Below are 22,786 nucleotides of genomic sequence, written 5' to 3'. Positions count from 1 at the left end.
TGGTCACTATGTAAAAAATATGATTTACCTGTATCCAGAAAGTCATGGGAACATAAAGTGGAAAAAGTTACAGAAAATGAGATGGTGAAGATCCTGTGGGACTTTCGAATACAAACGGATCGTCATTTGGAACACAACACACCAGATATCACGGTTGTAGAGGGCCGAAGTGTACAGTTTATTGATATCGCTGTACCAGGAGATGCCAGTCGAAGAAAAGAACTAGAAAAAATAATGAAATATCGCAACCTGGCCATCGAAATTACACGGCTATGGATGAAGCATGTCACAGTGATACCCATTGTCATCGGGGCACTTGGCACCATGTCCAAGAATTTTATAAGATACATCCATAAATTGCAGCTTCCTGCAATAACGCCAGCGGAACTGCAAAAAACTGCGCTACTCGGAACATCTTATATTTTAAGAAGGTCCTTAGTTGATACCTAGGACGCTGGCAGCAAACCGTATCAACCATCAGTGCCAGCCAATAGTATTTGTGACACATCTTTAAATGTTCAGTTGACCGAGTTTCATGTTTAATGAATAAAAGAGATAATAATAATATGTATTGCAATACCCACCCCCAAAAACAAACTCATTCTGCATTCAGTCCGATTGTGGAGCCAGGAGGCATTTAACTGAGTGAGCTTGTCCTGGTTGTTGAAGACGGAATACGTGATGCTTCCAGGATGAAATACGCCAAGCTTTCTAGAGCCCACTCATTCCAGGGGGAAGCCGATCTTGTTCCCATGGTAGGATTTACAACCCCTGGTTATTTGTTGTCCTGGCTGGAGAATCACCACAGAGACAAGGTGATCGGGGCTTCCAAGGACACACACACACACACACACACACACAAATACACACACGCGCGCGCGCACACACACACACACACACACACACACACACTTCAGTTCATCAGCTATCCAAAAACTTGAGGAAGGGAGGAGGAAGCAATCTGGAGCCAAGCCATTTGTCCAGAAGGCAGATTGCTGGCGAAGACAATTTGTTTAACTTTGAAGAATTCGGAAGATAAAGCAGCTGCAGGCCTTGGAAATGGAATACACACACACACCTCTCACCCCACACCCGGGAGAATGATGCCTGCCTGTCTTGGGTTCTAAACCCTCGTTCCACACTTCCAGCAAAAAAAAAAAAAACTATGCAGATTGCATGGTGAACATCACTCCAATCTAAGCAACGTCTGGTGCTTGAATCACTACACCATACTGTCTCTGGTCACCGCAATATTTAAATGTTGCAACTCTAGAAAGAATGCAGAGAAGAGGAACAAAGAGGATGAGGGGACTGGCGGCTAAAACATAGGAAGAACGGTTGCAGGAACTGGGCATGGCTAGTCTAGTGAAGAGAAGGACCAGGGGAGACAGGAGAGCATCTTCCAATATTTGAGGGGCTGCCACAGAGAGGAGGGGGTCAAGGTATTCTCCAAAGCACCGGAGGGTAGAACAAGAAGCAATGGGTGGAAACTAATCAAGGAGAGAAGCAAACTGGAACTAAGGAGAAACTTCCTGACAATGAGAACAATCAACCACTGGAACCAAAGTTGCCTTCAGAAATTGTGGCTGCTCCATCACTGGAAGCTTCTAAGAAGACCCTGGATAGCCATTTGTCTGGAACTGCATAGGGCCAAATGGCTAATCTTTTTGTCCTTGTGTGCTGAAAACATGTGCAAGTGCGCGACAGTGTGCATGTGCATGTCCACACCCATAATGCAATGCGCATGTGACACACACCCCATGCGTGCCCTGCCCCACTATGCTTGCATAGACGTCTCCCGCATCTACGGCAGAGAGCTGAAAATCAGCTGGCTGGCGGGAGGAACACACACACATGCGCGGTGGAGCTGAGCTGGGCGACGGCTCGCATGCCCACAGAGAGGGCAAAGCGTGCCATCTGTGGCACGTGTGCCATGGGTTCACCATATATATATAGAGGGGTTGGACTAGATGACCTCTCAGGTACCTTCCAACTCTGTTATTCTGTCTCCGCATGCATTCTCCTTGTGAAGTGAGGGACTGCCCACCCTAAAATCACCACCTTGTTTTTTTGCTTCTGTGCATGCGCAGAGCAATTTTAGTGGTATTGTGCATCAAGTGTGCATGCACACCGCACCCCTGAGCGAACCGGCAGTAGCGGCTTCCGGAACCCACACCTGCTCCAAGGAACACATGGTAGGCCTCCCTTGATCCGGAGGGGGGGTGCATTGTCAATCGTTTCAATTCTGGAGTCAGGCTGAAAGTGGTGGCAGTCGGGTTCGCCTTCCCATCCAGCCATGCAATATACACACACAGACCCCTCCCAATTTCTTGGGCCTGTTAAATAAGCCCCCCGTCCTTCTCCTCAGTAGCCGAATTGACTAAGCTATCATCTCTAAGCCTCCTTGGAATTTTCCAGCTGATTAGAATAATAGCTTCATTAGCTGGTTTTAAACTTCTGCAGCGCCAGAGAGTTGGGGAGGTGGAATCAGTCTCCCATTCCCAAAGAGGAGAAATTATTTATCGGATGCTCGGAGAAGCAACGATGTAGAAAAACAGGACAGAAGAAGCTCAGAGGACCCTGCTCTGGCTTACCCTCCTCCCCTGAATTTCCCTTCTCTCTAGAAGGCTCTTTGTGGGTGGAAAACACAAGTTACACAGAAGCCTCACAGATCATCTTCGCTTGTTCGATCCTAAATCCAAGGAAATGTGAAGCTGTGAAGGTGTGATTTCAACCGTGGGATTTCCCGTAAGGAGAGGGATAATAATCAAAGCCACGGTTTTCGGTTCGGTCCTTGGCTGACGGTGCACGAGCTAAGCTAGGGCTGGCCCGGGGGTGCACCTGAATGGCAGCTTGCCAACAGACCCAGATCGCAAATAGTGGTTTTATCACTGCCCAGATAAGCCTCTGAAGCTACTGGGCTGCACAGCTTCCCTACCTGAAAAAAAAAAAGGGGGGGGGGCTTGGTCTAAGCGAGTGCCGTTTGCAGAGGCTTTTCCCAGGCTAGAACATCTGGGTGCGGCTCACACAATCTAAGCGCCAGATCCCCTTAAGAGCCTGCTAGTGTGAGGGTGAGTGGATGAGTGTTTAGCAAATTTAGCTAATGGAGAGCCCTCGAAAAATCCAATCCGCTCCCAGAGGCCTAATAAAGCTGCGGCTTTAATGGGGATTGCAAAGAGAAGGGCAAACACCTTCCGGATGAGAGAGGGGCCTGTGGCGGAGGGGGGGGAGGAGGGGAGGAGGAGGAAATATGGAGGAGGAGCAGGAGGAGACAAGGAGAAAAAAGGGGTGGAGGAGGAAGAGGGGGAGGGGGGGAGGAAAGAGGAGGAGGAGGAAGAGGAGATGTCGTGGAGGAGCAGAAGGAGATATGGAGGAGGAGCAGGAGGAGACAAGGAGAAGAAAGAGGAGTAAGAATAAGAGGGAGAGGGGGAGGAAGAAGAAGTGAGGGAGGGGGAGAAGGAAAAAGAGAGGCAGGAGGGGGAGGAAATAGAAAGAGGAGGAAGAGGAGATGTCATGGAGGAGTGGAAGGAGATATGGAGGAGAAGCAGGAGGAGACAAGGAGAAGAAAGAGCGGAGGAAGAAGAGGGAGAGGAAGACTCAAGGAGGAGGAGGAAGAGGAGATGTCGTGGAGGAGCAGAAGGAGATATCGAGGAGGAGCAGGAGGAGACAAGGAGAAGAAAGAGGAGTAAGAATAAGAGGGAGAGGGGGAGGAAGAAGAAGTGAGGGAGGGGGAGAAGGAAGAAGAGGGGCAGGAGGGGGAGGAAATAGAAAGAGGAGGAAGAGGAGATGTCGTGAGGAGCAGAAGGAGATATCGAGGAGGAGCAGGAGGAGACAAGGAGAAGAAAGGGGAGTAAGAATAAGAGGGAGAGGAGGAAGAAGAGGAAGCAGGAGGGGAGGAGGAAGAAGAGGGGCAGGAGGAGGAGGAGGAGGAGGAAGGGGAGGAGGGGGAGGAAATAGAAGGAGGAAGAGGAGATGCCGTGGAGGAGCAGAAGGAGATATGGAGGAGGAGCAGGGGGAGACAAGGAGAAGAAAGAGGAGGAGGAAGAAGAGGGAGTCGAAGACACAAGGGGGAGGAGCAGGAGGGGGAGATGTGGATGAGCAGGAGGATATATGGTGGAGGAGCAGGAGGAGACAAGGAGAAGGAAGAGGAGGAAGAGGGGGAGGAAGGTGCCGGCATCAGCAAATCTCACCATCTTTACCCAGCAGTGCAGAAAAAATGTCAGGTGTCAGGAGCCGCAGAGAGCAGAGCCAAAGAGCCAGGTGGGATCTGAGAAAGAGAGGTTGATGGCACGACCCCCATTGCTCCTCCAAATGGGAATTCATTCGCTTGCGTCCCCTCCAAAAGACACACAGGATTAAAAAGAAAAAGGGCACCTGTGGCTTCTGAGCTCAGCGGGAGCCTAATAACAGCAAAAGAAACTTGGAGAGAAAGAGAATTGAGATCTGAAAATCGAAGCCCAACCAGAAAGAAAGAAAAGAGGGGCGCGGGGCAGGGGAGTGATGCCGCTACGAGGTTGGCTAATACGATCTTATGGTAAGTGGCGCCATCTTTGGAAGCGCCTATCTGGAGAACAAAGATAGCTAAGCTGTATAAAGCAAGCCTTACAGGGAGTGGTTGAAAGAGTGTAAAGAAAAAGGTTCCCCTCGCACACATGTGCTAGTCGTTCCTGACTCTAGGGGGCGGTGCTCATCTTTATTTCAAAGCCGAAGAGCCAGCGCTGTCCGAAGACGTAACTGTGGTCATGTGGCCAGCATGACTTAACGCCGAAGGAGCAGGGAACGCTGTTCCCTTCCCACCAAAGGTGGTCCCTATTTTTCTACTTGCATTTTGTACCTGCTTTCGAACTGCTAGGTTGGCAGAAGCCGGGACGAGTCACGGGAGCTCCCTCCGTTACGCGGCTCTAGGGATTTGAACTGCCGAACTGCTGGCCTTTCTGATCGACAAGCTCAGCATCTTAGCCACTGAGCCACCGCGTCAGTGAGAGTGAGGAAGGTTTAATTTGGGGAAGATAATGTGTGTATTTTTAAGAGAAAAGCCAGCTGCCTTCGGTTTCTCTTCCGTCAGGGCTTTGCACTGCTGTTCCATCAGATTGTTCCCGATGTACGAAGCCGTAGCTTATCTAATCATAGCTTGCCTGAATAGACCGCAGTTGGCTGGATTTGCTCACTGTGCCAATTCACACAACGGCTTAATCTGGCGACGATCATGAACTGCAGTTCTGTAACGTTAAGAACTGGCTCCACTTTTTCCTCCTTTGTCCCCTTCTGGTTCTTTCTCCACTGCCGATGTGCCTTTCAGACCAAAAAGGTAATGACAGCCTTACCTTCCTTTGTCCCAAAAGGTGTTTTTTTTTTTCAGGAGGCAACTGGGACTTTCTTGTTTTTTCTTCTGAAGACATTTGGCTTCTCATCCAAGCTTCATCAGCTCTGACGGGATGGCCGGGAATGGAAGGATTGATATGCAAGATTGACGTCTGCAAGGAATATAAATCCTTCCGTTCCCACCATCCTGTCAGAGCTGAAGAAGCTTCTTGGATGACTACAGGAACCATTTGCACCACTCTGGTGATTCTGAGGACACAGGAAAACCTCCAAGTGGCCTCAAGGACTCTCCAAAAGGATGCAAACGACCAGCTGTCTTGCAAGGAATATCAATCCTTCTATTATTCCCCACCATCCAGTCAGAGCTGAAAAAGCTTCTTGGGTGAGAAGCAAAACGTCTTCAAAAGAAAAGAAAAAAAGGAAGTCCAGTTGCTTCCTGAAGGGAAAAACCCTTTTGGGACAACCATGACTTAAAACAGTGTTTTTCAACCTTTTTTGTGCAAAGGCACACTTTTTTCATGAAAAAAATCACGAGGCACACCACCATTAGAAAATGTTAATTTTTTTTAACTCTGTGCCTATATTGACTATAGGCAGGGTGTTTTTCCCACGGCACACCTTACACTATGTCACGGCACACTAGTGTGCCGCGGCACAGTGGTTGAAAAACACTGACTTAAAAGATGGAGAATCTCTACAAATTTACCATCCTTGGGTTTTTAAAAGCTGGGGGCTGGGGGGGGAAGAAGATTTTCAAATGCATTCAGTAAACAAACGCCTTATCGTACACTTAACTCCCAGGCATCTTTTTAACACCGTTCCACAAGCCGAGAATTGAATTCACAACTCTGGTTTTGCTTCGAGTGGGAAGGAGGCATTTGCCTGCCAAGGTCCCTTCCACCCATTCCCAGCTTACATAGCTGATTTTTAGGGGAAAGGGAGGCCGAGAATAAGGAAGGGACCAATCCTAGCCAACCCCTTCCCTTTTAACTTCATAATGACGTGTTTCATTGCTTGGCGTGTTCTGTGGCACCAATGGAAACGTGCTGGAATAAGGGTTGAGAAATGCCATTTTAAAAGCCGCTTTTGGGTTCGTAGCCAAAGCCTTCTGGAAAAAAAAAGCCCCTTTGCAGTGCCAGCAGCTTTCCTACCCAAAGATCGCGCCTGCTGTTTATCGATAGACTCCCACACACCTGCTCCAACGCTACAACAGCCAGGATCATCACGGCGCCGGGCTGTACTGAAGAAATAGCACGCCGGCTCTGCTTGCGCCCCCGTTTTGCTCCCCCTGTGCAAGTACTGGAGACAGAATTAGGGCGTGCAAAGGCAGCTGAGGTGAGTGATGGGAACTAACTTCAGGCAACCCAAGATGAAGCAGAAGAGGCCTTGGCTTTGCTGCACTGGTCCTTCGCAGAAGCCCCCTCTTTGGTTATTTTAATCAAAGGAAGGGACCTCCTAGGTCATCTAGTCCATTCACCCAAGCAGGAGACCCTTCACCATTTCTGACAGATGGCAGTCCAGTCTCTTCTTGAAAGCTTCCAGAGATGAAGCTCCCACAACATCAGGAAATTTCTCCTTATTTCCCGGTTGAATTATTTGTGAGGCTGAATCTGTCCTGCCTTGTTTCCTCTGGGGAGTTTGGTCCAAATGAAAAATTCAGAGGTTTTCCTCTCCTTTCCCCCTTCCCTTTGCTTCCTTTCCTTCTTTTCTTTCTCTTTCCTTCTTTCCTTCCCTTTCCTTCTTTCCTTCCCTTTCCTTCTTCCCTTTCCTTTTTTCCTTTCCTTTTCTTCTTTCCACCCCCTTCCCTTTCCTTCTTTCCTTCCTTTTCCTTCTTTCCTTTCCTTTCCTTCTTTCCTTCTTCCCTTCCCTTTCCTTCTTTCCTTCCCTTCTTTCCTTTCCTTTCATTCTTTCCTCCCCTTCTTCCCTTCCCTTCTTCCCTTCCCTTCTTCCCTTTCCTTCTTTCCTTCCCTTCCCCCCTTTCCTTTCCTTCTTTCCTTCTTCCCTTCCCTTTCCTTCTTTCCTTCCCTTTCCTTCTTTCCTCCCCTTTCCTTCTTTCCTTTCCTTCTTTCCTTCACTTTCCCTTCCCTTTCCTTCTTTTCTTTCCTTCTTTCCTTCCCTTCTTCCCTTTCCTTTTTTCCTTTCCTTCTTTCCTTCTTCCCTTTCCCTCCCCTTTCCTTCTTTCCTTTCCTTTCCTTCTTTCCTTCACTTTCCCTTCCCTTTCCTTCTTCCCTTTCCTTTCCTTCTTTCCTTCCCTTTCCCTTGCCTTCCCTTCTTTCCTTTCTAAATTCTAAAACACATGTTCTACCAGAAGGGCCACCAGTTTGGTACAGTCCACCCCCAAGTCAGAGTCTTCAAGATTTCGCATGACTTCTTCCAAGCTACAACCAAAAGCTCAGGATACAGCCTTCAGACTAAAGTCATTCCCTTTTCCTCTCCTTCTGCTTCCTTCAGCAGCCCAACTTAGTTCCATGTGTTACTGCAATCACCAGCGGCTTCACAGGTCAGCCACTCGCTCTCTCCCTCCCTCCCTCTCTTTCTCTCTCATCACTCTCTCTGTGTATCTCTCTCCCTTTCTCTCATCTCTCATCTCTCTGTATCTCTCATCACTCTATCTCTTTCTCTCATCTCTCTTTCTCTGTATCTCTCTTTCTCTCTCATCACTCTCTCTCTCTCTCTCACTATGTATGTATGTATGTATATATGTATGTATATATATATATATATTTCTCTCTCATCGCTCTCTCTGTATCTCTTTCTCTCTATATATATATACATACACACACATATATATGTGTGTATATATAATTTCTCTCTCTTTCTCATTGCACACTCTGTATCTCTCTCTCATATGTCTCTCTCATCGCTCGCTCTCTCTCTGTATCTTTCTCTCTTTATCTCATCTCTCTCTCTCTCTCACTCTCTCTCTCTCTCTCTCTCTCTCTCACACACACACACACACACACACACACACACACACACACAGAGTAATGCCAGGATTTCAAGGGACAAAAGTGAAATCGTGAAGCCCTAAAACAGATTCTTGACAAGGACAAACCATTCCTGTTCCCACTTTTCTCTGCTTAGCTAGTTCTTCTAGCAGGGGTCGTATTCAACTTCGGCCCAAAGATCTTCAACTAGAGAGACCCAAGGACCTTGACCAGCCCCTTTTGTGACCCCCGATGTCTAAATCCACCTGCCTGGCTGTCTGCTGGATGCACGGATGAAGCTGATGCAAACAGGGAAAGTCTGATTTAGCCGTTAAGGAAGCTAAACAAAGAGGCGGCAATCCCAGCTCATCCCAACCCCACCTCACCTGGCTCAGCTCCCATCCCAGTCACCTGGCAGCAGAGACTTTGCATTGGGATGCAACCCTACTAGGTTAAGAAGAGACCGGACAGCAACTTGTCTGAAACGGTACAGGGTCTCCTGCTTGAGCAAGTGGGGCTGGACTAGAAGACCTCCAGAGTGCCTTCCAACTCTATTCCGATTGGACAAATTAGGAGACACCTTCGCCGAAACATTTCAGGGTGTGCTTTGAATTGAGGGGTGCAAACGGGCTCAAGGGTTGGTTTTTTAAGGCGATGGCAGCCCCTTCCTTCAGGATCTCTTGCTTCAATCATTTCTCCTTATTCCTCTTCCTTCCTTCCCACCCCCGTTGGAAAAATACCCAGGCTTCGGAGTCCAACCACGAGGCCTGCTTGAATGGGAACTCTTACTGAACTGGGAAAAGTGGGGAGCAGCCGGGCATCTTCTTAGCCTGACATCCCTCCTCTTCTCAGTGAAGACCCCAGGCATCCTACTGGGACGGTCTCTCCAAAACTGGTGGTGCTTTGTCAGATATACACACCCCTTTGAGAAATTCAGGAATTACCACCAAGACGCCAAGTTGAACTTTTTATGCCTCCCTCACCCCAACTCAAACAACTCTTTAAGAGCTCTTTCTTCTCTCTAGCTAGGTAGCCCAACAAAAGGAAGTAGCAACATCTAGTCTCACCAAAACCGACACACACACACACACACACACACACACACACACTCACTCCAGTCCGGCTGTCTGGACCAGGAGTCACTGTCCTTTCGGATCTCAGGGATCACTAGATTCATAATCTGAAATCCGGCGGACACTAATATGATTTTTTTAAAAAGATAAATAGTATTTAAAGGTAAAGTTTCCCCTCGCACATATGTGCTAGTCGTGTTCCCGACTCTAGGAGGTGGTGCTCATCTCAGTTTCAAAGCCAAAGAGCCAGCGCTGTCCGAAGACGTCTCCGTGGTCATGTGGCTGGCATGACTCAACTCCCGAAGTCGCACGGAACACTGTTACCTTCCCACCAAAGGTGGCTCCTATTTTTCTACTTGCATTTTTTTAACCTGCTTTCAAACTGCTAGGTTGGCAGAAGCTGGGACAAGTCATGGGAGCTCACTCCATTACGCGGCACTAGGAATTCGAACTGCTGAACTGCGGACCATTCTGATCAACAAGCTGAGCGTCCAAATAGCATTTAGTGCAATATAGAAAATGCAACTAATTTTTCTGCACCGAAATAGTAGTTAGTGCAATATAAAAAACGCCAATAATTTTTCTGTGTCTAAATAGCATTTAGTGCAATATAAAAAATACAACTAATTTTCTGCGCCTAAATAGTAGTTAGTGCAATATAAAAAACGCCAATAATTTTTCTGTGTCCAAATAGCATTTAGTGCAATATAAAAAATGCAAATAATTTTCTGCGCCTAAATAGTAGTTAGTGCAATATAAAAAATGCAACTAATTTTTCTGCGTCTAAATAGCATTTAGTGCAATATAAAAAATGCAAATAATTTTTCTGTGGACCACCAACATTTTCTCACGGACCACCAGTTGGTGACAGCTGCTCTGGACAACGGAGTCTCCCCCTCCCCAGAAGACCCGGACGGACCCAGGGAAGAAGATCCTCTTCTGGCTTCCCACCAGTACAGTCGTAAGCCTCAAACTCTCCAAACCCACGTTCGCCCACTGGGCGCCCATCTGCCAAGCACGGGGCTCCTCCGCCAAGGCAGCCCTTTCTCTCCAACGTGCGCCATGCTTGGCAGTGGGCACCGCGAGGGACCCGCCACCGTCTCCCCCACCTGCCAAGAGCGGCTCAGTGGGCAGAGGACCCCTCCGGTTAGAGCTGCTACCTCTCCGGGAGAAACTCGGTCCGGAGGAAGCGCCTCCTCTCCAGGGCAGGTTGCCGGCGATCTTCCCCCGGAGGCAGCGCCGATCCCCGAGCTGCGCTTTGCCAAAGCCGAGTCCCATCCGCGCTTCCGCGGCTCTTTATACTCCGCTGGGCAGCCTCGCGTTTGCGAAAGCCGGGCTTCTACCATCACTCCGAGTGGGGGACGACGAAGATGGGATAAGGAGAAACAGCAGCGGCAATTTGGGGGTTTGTCCCCCCGCTGCCCCCCCCCGCTTCTCCCCACCTTGGACAGCGCCGGCTCAGCAGCCTGGCAGCCGCTCCGGGCAATGTATGCAGGCTCCCGCTGTTCTCCCTCTCTCCCCCACGGCAGGGAGGCAGGATGGTATAATCCGGTGCTGTACAGTATTGGGGACGGAGGGGGGGGGGGAGAGGGGAAGGCGAGACCACGCCGTGGAAGGGGAGGGGAAGGCTGGCAAAGGAGGTTTTTTTTTAAAGGAGGGGGAGAAGAGCAAGCGGGTGACTCCACTTCCCATCGGACCCAGCTATTTTGCAATCGAATTTATATTGATAGATTAGATGATAGATAGATAGATAGATAGATAGATAGATAGATAGATAGATAGATAGATAGATAGATAGACAGACAGACAGACAGACAATTATATACATACACACCACACACACACACACACACACACACACAGAGAGAGATTATTTATATATAAATATAAATATTTTTATATTCTATACATATCAATGCGTGAATGGTGTGGTATCTGGGTAACATACATTTCAATGCACATAAACATTGTCTTATTATTCCTACATATTACATTTCATTTCCATTATTTCATATTATTTATACAGGCCTTTTATTATTACCTTTCATTTCTGAACCATATTTCTGTCCTTTTGTATACCTTAACCTGTTAATACATAATTATTATTGTTGTTGTCGTTATTATTATTATTTCCTAATAATAAACATACATAATTTTTGAACATTGCATTGACTGAGTCAAATCTTTTTGGGACAACATTAACAATGATAATACAAATAGTATGTGAAATTCTTACCTTCTAACTTTGACAGTATTTATCTCATTTCATAGTTGTTTTCCATTTCCCCATTAATTCATTTAAACATAAATTACATTTCTTTGCATCCTATATTTGTTATCCCTTCCTAGGTATTGTCCTTCAGTATTATGAAAATCCCTCATTATCCCACCATAGCTTCAATGTTCCAAATGTGTGGGATTACCCATAATACCAATTATTAACAATATTCAATCCATCATGGGAGTATATATAATTATTATTATTCCCTACTATTTTCTATCCCTATTTTAACTCCCTCCCCTTTCATATCGTTATAATGTTCAAAGACGTGTTTTCCACCTATTTTGTTGTTCAAGTTTCCTTAGTTAAATCAAAGTGCCATCCTTCATTCTTCCATTATTCAATACCTCCTTATACAGTTTTAGTATAAACCACAATCATTTATACATTTTGGGTAGTTGTAGTCCTGGAGGGTGCCAGCAATGGCTGGGACGGGAAAAATGTTTTGCCCCTCTGGCAGAGTTGAGTTGGAGGGAAGAGGGATTTTTGCCCAGCCATGGTAAAAACTTGTGTGTGGGGGGGGACCAAACTCCCCTTCAGGCCTGTTTGGAGAGAAACAGGAGGATTGTGTCCCCCCCCTTGTTTGGAGGGAGGAAGACACCCCTCCAACTGTGTCTAGAAGGCAGGATCCCCACCACCACTGCCCCCCAGTAACCTGGGAGAAGATTCCTCCAGAAGGATCTGCTTCCCTTGGGATCGAAGGGAGCACTGAGAAAGGGTAGCAATACAGGCTGTCCACACCCCCCCCCCCTTGGAGAAAACTCCACCTAACTTTCTCCCCTAACAAGGGGTGAGGGGCAAATACAGGGACTTTGGCTGCCACAACCACTTGATCTAGCTGGTCACCCCCACAATCGAGTTCCAGGGAATCCGGTCTGCCTGAGGGCTGGGTGGGTCGGTGGGTGGTCCCAGTTTCCCCTTGCAGGTATGCTGAGCCAGCAACCATATACTTGGATGAATTGGTATGGGGGGAAAGGGGAGGAGGGGGCTGCATAGAAAAAGATCTGGCAGGTGCAAAAGGGCTGGGGAGATGGGAGCCGTGTCCCCTAACCCTCCTTTTCGCCCCAATCCAATGAGCAAAATTAGGGACTCCTTGAAACAGGTGGATGACAAGGCATTTCTCCCAGATCAGCCTTGCATCTCACCTGCGGCACTGGAGAAGGCAAGCAGGCAGGCAGGAAGGAAGGATATAGCTATGGATTTAAACAAGACAGGACCAGAAGCGGGTTGAGATCGGGGCCAAAAGGTACCAGAGGGAGGTTATAAAGCAGCCAAGAGGAGATAAAAAGAAAATACAGCTGAGGAGTCCTTGGTGCTCTCGGAGCTTGGTTGTTTTCTTGCACTGATGATGTTACCTAGTTAGGTTAATGAAACGTCTGCAAGAAAACAAGCACACTCAGAGACCACCAAGGACCCCTCATGTCAATCCTTCCTTCCTTCCTTCCTCCCTCCCTCCCTCCCTCCCTCCCTCCCTCCCTCCCTCCCTCCCTTCCCTTTGGTCCTAGCACTGATGATGTTGCCTCATTTGAGTAATGAAACGCCTGCAAGAAAACCAGCAAGCTCAGAGAGCACCAAGGAGCCCTCATGTCAACTCAGCTACAAATACTTCTCTCTCTTTCTTTCTTTCTTTCTTTCTTTCTTTCTTTCTTTCTTTCTTTCTTTCTTCTTTCTTTCTCTTTCTTTCTTTTTCTTTCTTTCTTTCTTTCTTTCTTTCTTTCTTCCTTCTTTCCTTCCTTCCCTCCCTCCCTCCTTTTAGGCCTAGCACTGATGATGTTACCCAGTTAGGTTAATGAAAAGTCTGCAAGAAAACAAGCAAGCTCAGAGAGCACCAAGGACCCTTCATGTCAACCCTTCTCTCCTTCCTTCCTTCCTTCCTTCCTTCCTTCCTTCCTTCCTTCCTTCCTTCCTTCTTTCCTCCCTCCCTCCCTCCCTCCCTCCCTCCCTCCCTCCCTCCCTCGCTCCCTCTTTGGTACTAGCATTGATGATGTTACCCAGTTAGGTTAATGAAAAGTCTGCAAGAAAACAAGCAAGCTCAGAGAGCACCAAGGACCCTTCATGTCAACCCTTCTCTCCTTCCTTCCTTCCTTCCTTCCTTCCTTCCATCTTCCTCCCTTCCTTCCTTCCTTCTTTCCTCCCTCCCTCCCTCCCTCCCTCCCTCCCTCCCTCGCTCCCTCTTTGGTACTAGCATTGATGATGTTACCCAGTTAGGTTAATGAAAAGTCTGCAAGAAAACAAGCAAGCTCAGAGAGCACCAAGGACCCTTCATGTCAACCCTTCTCTCCTTCCTTCCTTCCTTCCTTCCTTCCTTCCTTCCTTCCTTCCTCCCTCCCTCCCTCCCTCCCTCACTCGCTCCCTCTTTGGTACTAGCATTGATGATGTTACCCAATTAGGTTAACGAAAAGTCTGCAAGAAAACAAGCAAGCTCAGAGAGCACCAAGGAGCTCTCATCTCTGCCCTGAGCTACAAATAAAAAAACAGCTGGCCTAAACCTATCCCCATTCACCCAGGATCCAGCAGTTCTCGGGATCACAGGTTGTCCATTTCTGAATTAGGGACAGAAGAGAGACAGGGGAAGACCACCCAGGCTAGCGAAGGGGGCACAGAGGGCTGCTTCCAACAACTCCAGAGTCCAGCTGCCCTGGGCACTCCACAAAGGGTGACTCTGCGGTGGGAAAACTCCGAACGGTTCACAGCTTATAGTAGCCACGATGGGAGAAGCCTCTCCCTTTATGGGTGGTCTCATTCCTGCCGAAATGTCCTCCCTGCAACTACACCCTCTTGGCCTCTGTCCTTGGGCTACCCAGGACTAAATGCTAGGCATTCAGAGGTAGACTGTGGCTACAGCTGGAAGCTCCCTGCAGCCGTGGGCTCCGAAAGCCAGCACAGAGCTTCCAGGCCAGTACCCACAGGATTGTTGGTCGAAGACACAATATGGGGAGTTGGGGCAGCCCCTGGTGGCCAGGATTGCTGAAATGTCCTCCCTGCAACTACACCCTCTTGGCCTCTGTCCTTGGGCTACCCAGGACTAAATGCTAGGCATTCAGAGGTAGACTGCGGCTACAGCTGGAAGCTCCCTGCAGCCGTGGGCTCCGAAAGCCAGCACAGAGCTTCCAGGCCAGCACCCACAGGATTGTTGGTCGGAGACACAATATTTGGGGGGTGGGAGGAGAGGGAGGGCAGCCCCTGGTTGGCAGGAGTTCCCAGCTGCAAAAAGGCCATTTCAAAGTGACTGCAAAACGCAAAGCTTACTGCAAAGGGGGGGGGGGGAGAGAGCGCTATTACATTTCTTTCCCCTTCCCCAGGGTTTTTCTGCACCATGTCTCATTTTCAAAAAAAAAAAAAATCCTCAGATTGCCTTCTCTTAACGATCCCTAGTGCAAATTAGTCACACACACACACACACACACAAGCACAGAGGCAGTATTGTCCCTGGTGATCAAAGATTCTTGGGAAAAGGATCAGCAGCCAAACCTATGCTGGATTGAGGGGGGGGGGATAAACCAGGAAAGCACAGCATTGAGTGGGATAATTTCAGCTAAAATAGCTCAAGCCAGGAAGAGGAACAATCTAAGAACAAGGCTTAACAAACCAGAAATAAATTAACAGTCTTCCTAGGTTGGGGAACCTGGCTTGGAAAGCAAAACCTCTCAGCTCTGCCCGAATTCGGCCTGGAAAACGCTGCTCCTGTTTGCACGATTGGAATAGAGGTGGAAGGGACCTTGGAGGTCCTCTAGTCCAACCCCCTGCTCAGTAGGAGACCCTATACCATTTCAGACAAATGGCTGTCCAGTCTCTTCTTAAAAACTTCCAGTGTTGGAGCATTCACAATTTTGGAGGTGTCGAACTCAAGTCTACCCAATGCGAAGAGGAAACATGCCAGCACTTTGAGGAGTGGCGTCAAGCTGCCCATGCCCACCCAGTTGGCCACGCCCACCTAGTCAGCCATGCCGCCCAAGGTCAACCACAGCCCTGGTGGGGCCCTCAATGAATTTGAGTTTGACACCCCCTGATCTACAACTTCTGTAGGCAAGCTCTTCCACTGGTTAATTGTCCTCACTGTTGGGAAGTTTCTCCAAACAGTGAGAAAAGATTCTTTTCCAAAAGAAGAATCTGAATATTATTCCGTATGGGATTTATGGGTATAATTATACCCATACTCTGTATGGGTATAATTGGCTAGAGGAAAGGGGTTGGGGGGGGGGGGGAAGCAGGAAAGCAAAAAAAAGAAAGGAAGAAAGATCCACAAATTTAAAAAAAAACTACAAAACCGGAAAATGATTACAAGATAGAAATACAAATTTGACGAGCAAATAAAGAATGGGAAATGGATGCAAAAGGATTCAAACGTGATAAAGGTTGTTACACATAGAATATATAGAATGTTATATATAGAATGAAGAAAAAAGATGTATGAAATAATATAAATGCACACACAGATATATATAAAGTTATAGCTATACAAGACTTATATGTGCAGATAAAAGAATCACAACAGATATGTACACGAAGTGTAATGTGTTGCAAAGATGTGAAGTTTGCATAAACAAAATAAAACGTTTTTAAAAAAAGGAAGTTTCTCCTTAATTCCAGGTTACTTTTCTCCTTGTTTAGTTTCCAATGTGCAACTCTTTTGAGTCTCAAACACCCTCCCCCCCAAAAAAAATTCCCAGTGACACTTGGACCCTTACCCATCTTCACTTCCTCAGTGCTGGACAAAGCTTCCGCCTCTCTTTTTTGAGGACAGTGACAAAAGATCTGCTGTTGACCCCGAGGCCTGAACCTAGATTTGCCCTGGAAATGATGCTTGTTTGGTTTTTCACCTGAGCAAGAAATTGGGTGTCGTTTCATCTTGCCAGCCATCCAGCCAGCCAGCGCGAGACAAATAAGTTTATATTCCCAAGACAAACAATGACAGACCGAGGTAACCATCACCAGAGGCCAAGTGAGCGAAAAAAGGCACGTCAAAGAAATCGCAGGGGGGAGATGTGAGGAAGGGATGAAAGCGAGAAAAAACGGGAAATGCACAGGACATTAAGAATCCCAGCTGAGGTGGCGTTTTTTTCCCCCCTCTCCCTGTAATTAAACAAGCTTAATAGCTTTCAGGGAGCTATTTTCTGGAAAGGGTTTGTGGTTTTGCACTGCAAAGGAAGGCCAGAGGAAGCTTTGCAGAATCAGGGGCTTGTGGGGAGGAGGAGGAGGAGTCGCACAATGCCAGAGGCCCATCTCCTTCCTGTGAAGACCAGGGATGGGATTCAGCCAGTTCGGACCAGTTTAGGTGAACTGGATGTTAATTTTAATCTGGTTCGCCAAACCGGTAGTTGCAAGGACTGGCTGGCCCCGCCCACCCACTCCGCCCCTCCCAGAAGTCTCCATGCAGCCCGTTTTGGGTGCCAGGTAAGTGCAGGGCCTGCGTGGAGGGTCTGGGAGGGCGAAAAACGGGCTTATCGGAAGTACCAGAAGTTCGGAGACGGGCCTGTTTTCGGCCTCCGGAGGGCATCCAGAGCCTCGGGTAGATCGTTTTCAGCCCCCCCTCCCCTGAAGGCTCCAGGAAAACCTGTAGAGCCTGGAGAGGGTAAAAACCACGACATTTTTTGGGCTCGATGCACCTTCCCAGCCACAGAGCTAAGAGAAGGAGGGAGCTTCCCAGTTGGAGAAGACTGCAGGGACAGCTGTAAAAGACAAAGATGAGGGGTGCCTGGGTCAAGAAAACCAGGGCAACCGATGGCTCCTTGGTTGGGTGGGCCCGCCAATTCAGGAAGAACCTCATTGAGGACCAGGGAGGGGGGCTGAAATTTCCAGATGATCACAAGGAACATCTATCCAGCATCTCCAAAATGGCTGCTTCCTTTCATCCTTTCTAAATTTCATACAGGAGAGTGCAATGGTTTTTGTTTGTTGTTAGTTATAAGTTGTGTACAATTCATTGCGACCCCATGGACAACGTTCCTCCAGGCCTTCCTGTCCTCTACCATCCTCTGGTGTCCATTTAAACTCACGCTGATTGCTTTGGTGACTCCATCCAGCCACCTCCTTCTCTCATCCCATTCTTCTTTTGCCCTCCATCGTTCCCACCAGTAGGCTCTTCTCCAGTGAGTCGTGTTTAGGATGGCCTATTTTGGCTGCTGTTGCTCAGCTGTACCTTTTGTTGTTGTTTTTCTTCTCTCAAACTGTTTTGGGACACATATGGGAATCATCCACACAGACTTGAGGGACTTCCTTGAGACTTCAGCAAGGCAGCGTAATTGTCTTGTCTTCAAACTGCCCATTGGCATTGGCATTCATTGTTGGAATGTATTTCTATGAAACTACAGCCATTCAGCCAGTAAATGGCAGTATTTACAAGTTCGGATCTATGGTATATACTCTATGCTCTTTTGTTCTAAGTAGATTTTCCTGTTTCATTACAGTAATATAGTTGAGCAGTAAAGCACATGGTGACAGTACATTTTATTTGCTCTGTGTATATAAACAGAATTTCTAACACTGCCTCTCGGAGCTGAAGTTGCCTGTGGCTTTTCGGCGATGCCAGTCCAAGTGAAAGAGACGAATCCTGACAAGGCAGGGCTTCAATGTGGAAAACTGTAAAATATCTCCACAGACCAACTTAATCAAACTTAAATTTAATTCCCAACATTTCTAAGTAGCTCGTTGCCCGTATCTTTGCTTGCACAATGCTCAACTCAGAGGAAGACTATGCTTCCAGTACTCCTTTTAATAAGAACCACGAGGACTAGGCTCTTAGCCTCTACACCTCAGTTCAAGAGGATTCAGCTAGGCAAGTTTAGGTAAAAGTTTGACATATTTCATTACCCTTGCCAAGCATTTTGTACTTAATTCTCTCCAAATGTTTTGGACCTCAAAGCCCAGAATTCTCTGTTTGAAATACTGATTAGGGGATTCAGGGAACTGAAGTCCAGCCAGGGCACCAAGTTGGGGAAAGAGGGTTCTACCCGCAATTCAGTGTCTCTCCACAAGGGGCATCTGCACTTCTAAATCCAAGAATCCATGGCTCCCAGCAAATTTGCCTGGAACTCAAGGTTCTAGCCCTCATTTCTACTTCTATTTCTGCCACTGCTGAAAAAGACGGAGGTGTGACTGCTGTAGAACTGTGAAGAACAGAAAATTAAAAGGATGAGCATTCAGTCCGCTTGATTTTCCAGACTTTGAAAAAGGCTTTGAAAAAGTACAGTTTTTCTCTCTAAAACTAGGATGGGGGAAGAAGAATTAAATTAGGCTGCAGGTGGGGGGCAGGAACCCACCATCTCCTGCTGGTATTCAAAGTCCTTCTATGCAGCAGCTGGGCCTTTCAGGAGCCCAGGAAGACTCCTGGCAGATGCTCACCTGCAGGGAACTGTCAATCAAAGAATGATTGGAGCCTTCTCTTCCTCACCAGTTTCTAAAATTCACTGGGAGTGCGAGGAGTGATGAAGAATGTGGAAAAGTTCTCTACCCATCAATTTCGGGTTTCTTTCCAGGCTCACAGTCGCCCCGCTTCCACGGCTGTGGAATATTCTCTGCTTTCATTGCTATACGTCATCGCGGTATCTTTCGCGCTGATCCCCCAGTGGCCGGTAGCTTTATTAGACTCAAATCCTGTTCACCCAGGTTTCCAAGTTTCGTTTTGGTTTTCCTCTAAGCAGCCTGCTTAAAATTCTCCCTCCCTGCCCTCGGCCCACTTCGGCTGGCGCAGGATATTTTTCCGTACGGAGGAGGCCTCGTGGCGTCTTCTCCCCGAAGAAAGCTCTCTCAGAAATCAGACTTTGATGTCGCCTCCATCTTTTCACATCCACCCACGCTTTTCCCCCCCTGCTGCTGCATATTTCACACAGTTTTCATCCACTTCGTCGATCGGCACGGTGGATTTCTTCCAGGGGTGAAATTCAACAGGTACTGACAGGTTCGGGAGAACCGGTAGTGAGAATTTTGAGTAGTTCGGAGAAATGGCAAATACCACCTCTGGCTGGCCACAGAGTGGGGAGGGAATGGGGATTTTGCAGTATCCTTCTCCTGGAGTGGAGAGGGAATGGGGATTTTGCAGTATCCTTCCCCTGGAGTAGGGAGGGAATGAAGATTTTGCAGTATCCTTCCCCTGGAGTGGGGAGGGAATGGGGATTTTGCAGTATCCTTCCCCTGGAGTGGGGAGGGAATGGGGATTTTGCAGTATCCTTCCCCTGGAGTGGGGAGGGAATGGGGATTTTGCAGTATCCTTCCCCTGGAGTGCGGAGGGAATGAAGATTTTGCAGTATCCTTCCCCTGGAGTGGGGAGGGAATGGGGATTTTGCAGTATCCTTCCCCTGGAGTGGGGAGGGAATGGGGATTTTGCAGTATCCTTCCCCTGGAGTGGGGAGGGAATGGGGATTTTGCAGTATCCTTCCCCTGGAGTGGGGAGGGAATGAAGATTTTGCAGTATCCTTCCCCTGGAGTAGGGAGGGAATGAAGATTTTGCAGTATCCTTCCCCTGGAGTGGGGAGGGAATGGGGATTTTGCAGTATCCTTCCCCTGGAGTGGGGAGGGAATGGGGATTTTGCAGTATCCTTCCCCTGCCACACCCATAGAACTGGTAGTAATTTTTTTTTAATTTCACCACTGGTTTCTTCCTTTCTCTCCCCCCCCCCCCCTGCCGATCCTAACCCTTCATCTGGATTAGAGAAAAGCAGGGAATTTTAGATGCAATCCCCCCCACCCCCACCCCCATGCAAAGTTTCCTTGGAGACAAACCTGCAAAATTTTGGAGTGCTGCTTCTGGCAGCTTCAAAGGCTCTGGAGCCTTGTTTGGCCGTGATCTTCTGCTCCCCTCTGGATTTTCCAACTGGCACAGCAGCAGACGGTGTCCGGCTCATTCGGAGGGTTACCTCTCCTTGCTTTTCTAATGAGCTGTGGAGCGCAATATGGAATTAAGACGATCCAAGTTATTAATTGTCTACAACAATTAAGTCTTGAAGCCTAGCGCCCCCCCCCCCAGCCCCTTTGGACTACATAGAAAAGCCAATTAGAGCCTCATCCATATTCATGGGCCTTAATCCACACGCTGCCAGCTTTCGGCTCCGTCCGCCCTTCCCACTCTGCTTGGCGGCCCACGGAGGTGGAACCCTTCCTCTCCCCCACCTTTTTTTTTTTGGCATGTATTGGCTTAGGTGAACATAAAAGCAAATATTTGATGCAGCCTTGATTAGTGCAGTTCGAGTTTGCTCCTGGCTGAATCTGCTAACAACATCCGACAGAGAGATCCGACTTAGATCAATGCCATGGTTCCAAATAGCATCCAAAGGAAATCAGAGTCCGAGGCAAAGTATTGCTCAAAGTTCCAATTTATGAAGAGAGCCATGTTGGCACATCTGGGAAAGCACGAATCGGAAAGCTTCCCGGTTTTCCTCACCCAGTTGAAAGTTCAAGATCTTTCCCCCACACCCACAAGTCCCATCACATGGTCCAATGCCATGGTGGCAGCTTCCATCCATCCAGTTCCGGTCAGGTGCAGAGGTGCAGAGACAAAGGATGACCTTGGCTTTCTAGAAAGAATTTGGTTATGGCTACATAGCATCTAACTCCGTACAATCCTCCCTCCTATTTTCCCACCATAGAAAAGGCATAGTCAAATAGTAGAAAGCACGGCAGGCCAAAGATCCAAAAGAAAGCTGCAGGCCTGACACCTTGACCCACTCGGATTCCTGCTGGCTGAGTCTTCACAAGGCCAAATATTTTACCCCCAGATGCTGTAATATTGAACCTCTTCCATGCCTGAGATCTGCCACGCCTCGTGCTAATCTTGGTGTTCTTTAACTTGGATGCTACATGCAATGGTTCTTTCCTCAAGGAGAGATGCACAAATTCTTGTAAAGGGGTGGAGCAATGCCACAGCCATCTCACAACAACAATTACAGCTTTTTAGGTTTGGAGGGGGGGAAAGACAGTTGATTAGCTCACCTGGTACTCAGGGTTTCACCACAAAACCGCGTTCGACTAAACCGCGTCCGACTAAACCGCGTAGCTGACGTCATCAACAGGGCGACAACAGCACGGAGACAGCAGCACGCTGTAAACCCTAAACCTAAAATTAACCCCTAAACCTAAACCTAACCCTTAACCTAACCCTAAACCTAACCCTAAACCTAATCCTAACCCTTAACCTAACCCTAAACCTAACCTTAACCCTTAACCTAACCCTAAAGCTAACCCTAAAGCTAACCCTAAAGCTAACCCTTACCTTAAGTTGAATCGGCTTGCTTTCAAAGCGCTATTTAAAGCGCCCTTCTTTCTCCGCGCTGGCTGTTGTCGCCCTGTTGATGACGTCAGTGACGCGGTTTAATCGGGTGCGGCTTAGTCGAGCACGGTTTTGACGGGTCACGGGTACTCAGAGGTAGTTGCTCCTGGTTTTACTACCAGTTTGCTTTGAACTGCGCGTGCGCACTACTTAACAACGTGCCAGCAATGGCAGTGGCGACAAGGGAAACGGTTCAGGGGCGTGGCCAGTCTGGGTCGCTGCCGGTTCTGCAACCCAGGCCTAAATTCCACTACTGGTTCAGCTGAACCAGGCCGAACCGGCAGCAACCCACCTCTGCTGGTACTGCATTTCTGGTGGGAATTTGATAGCTTGTTCTATGAAATATTAAGGGGAAACACACACAATTTGCCATTGAGATTCAGCCCCTTAAAATATTTTTCTTCCCCCAGAAAAGAATATTCTACATCTGGGGAGGGAGGGGGGGAAGTATTATTTGATCTTCTGTAACTGAATAAATGAACTCCCTTTTACACACACACACACACACACACACACACACACACACACAGAGAGAGAGGGAGAGAGAGAGAGAGAGAGAGAGAGAGAGAGAGAGAGAGAGAGAGAGAGAGAGAGAGACCCAGACAGACTGCTGGAATTTTGCTACTGTCCATCATCCGCAAAGGATCCTGGGAAAATCCTCTGAGGCTGAACAAGAGATGGAAAGAACAATCCCCACCCCACCCCCATTCTAATTTTCTCAGCCAGGTTCAAATAATGAGATGTTGTATTATTTTTATTATTTTTAACGAGAGCCACGTGGCAGCCTTGGAAAGCTCAGCCGGTCCAGCTGCTTTTTACCCAAAGGTTTCGTTTCTCGGAGACTCCAGTAGAATTATGTATGGATGCATGCAAGTATAAAACTGTATGTATGTGTGTATATTTGCTCCTCACGACTCTTAAT

General features: G+C 47.9%; 1 protein-coding gene across 1 annotated transcript in view; it reads right to left on the bottom strand.

The window, feature by feature from the left end:
• DISP3 (dispatched RND transporter family member 3) overlaps window positions 1–20,471 on the bottom strand; it is a 55,277-nt gene extending 34,806 nt beyond the window's left edge. The window contains exon 1 of the mRNA XM_032231590.1: window positions 20,322–20,471. The gene's annotated coding sequence lies outside the window, so the exon portion shown is untranslated. The remainder of the gene's footprint in view (window positions 1–20,321) is intronic.
• Between the last annotated feature and the right edge of the window lie 2,315 nt (window positions 20,472–22,786).

The sequence above is a fragment of the Thamnophis elegans genome, chromosome 15 (assembly GCF_009769535.1).
Source record: "Thamnophis elegans isolate rThaEle1 chromosome 15, rThaEle1.pri, whole genome shotgun sequence".
Taxonomy (NCBI): domain Eukaryota; kingdom Metazoa; phylum Chordata; class Lepidosauria; order Squamata; family Colubridae; genus Thamnophis; species Thamnophis elegans.
The sequence above is the reverse complement of the archived record's forward strand: the minus strand, read 5'-3'. Positions and strand labels throughout refer to the sequence as shown.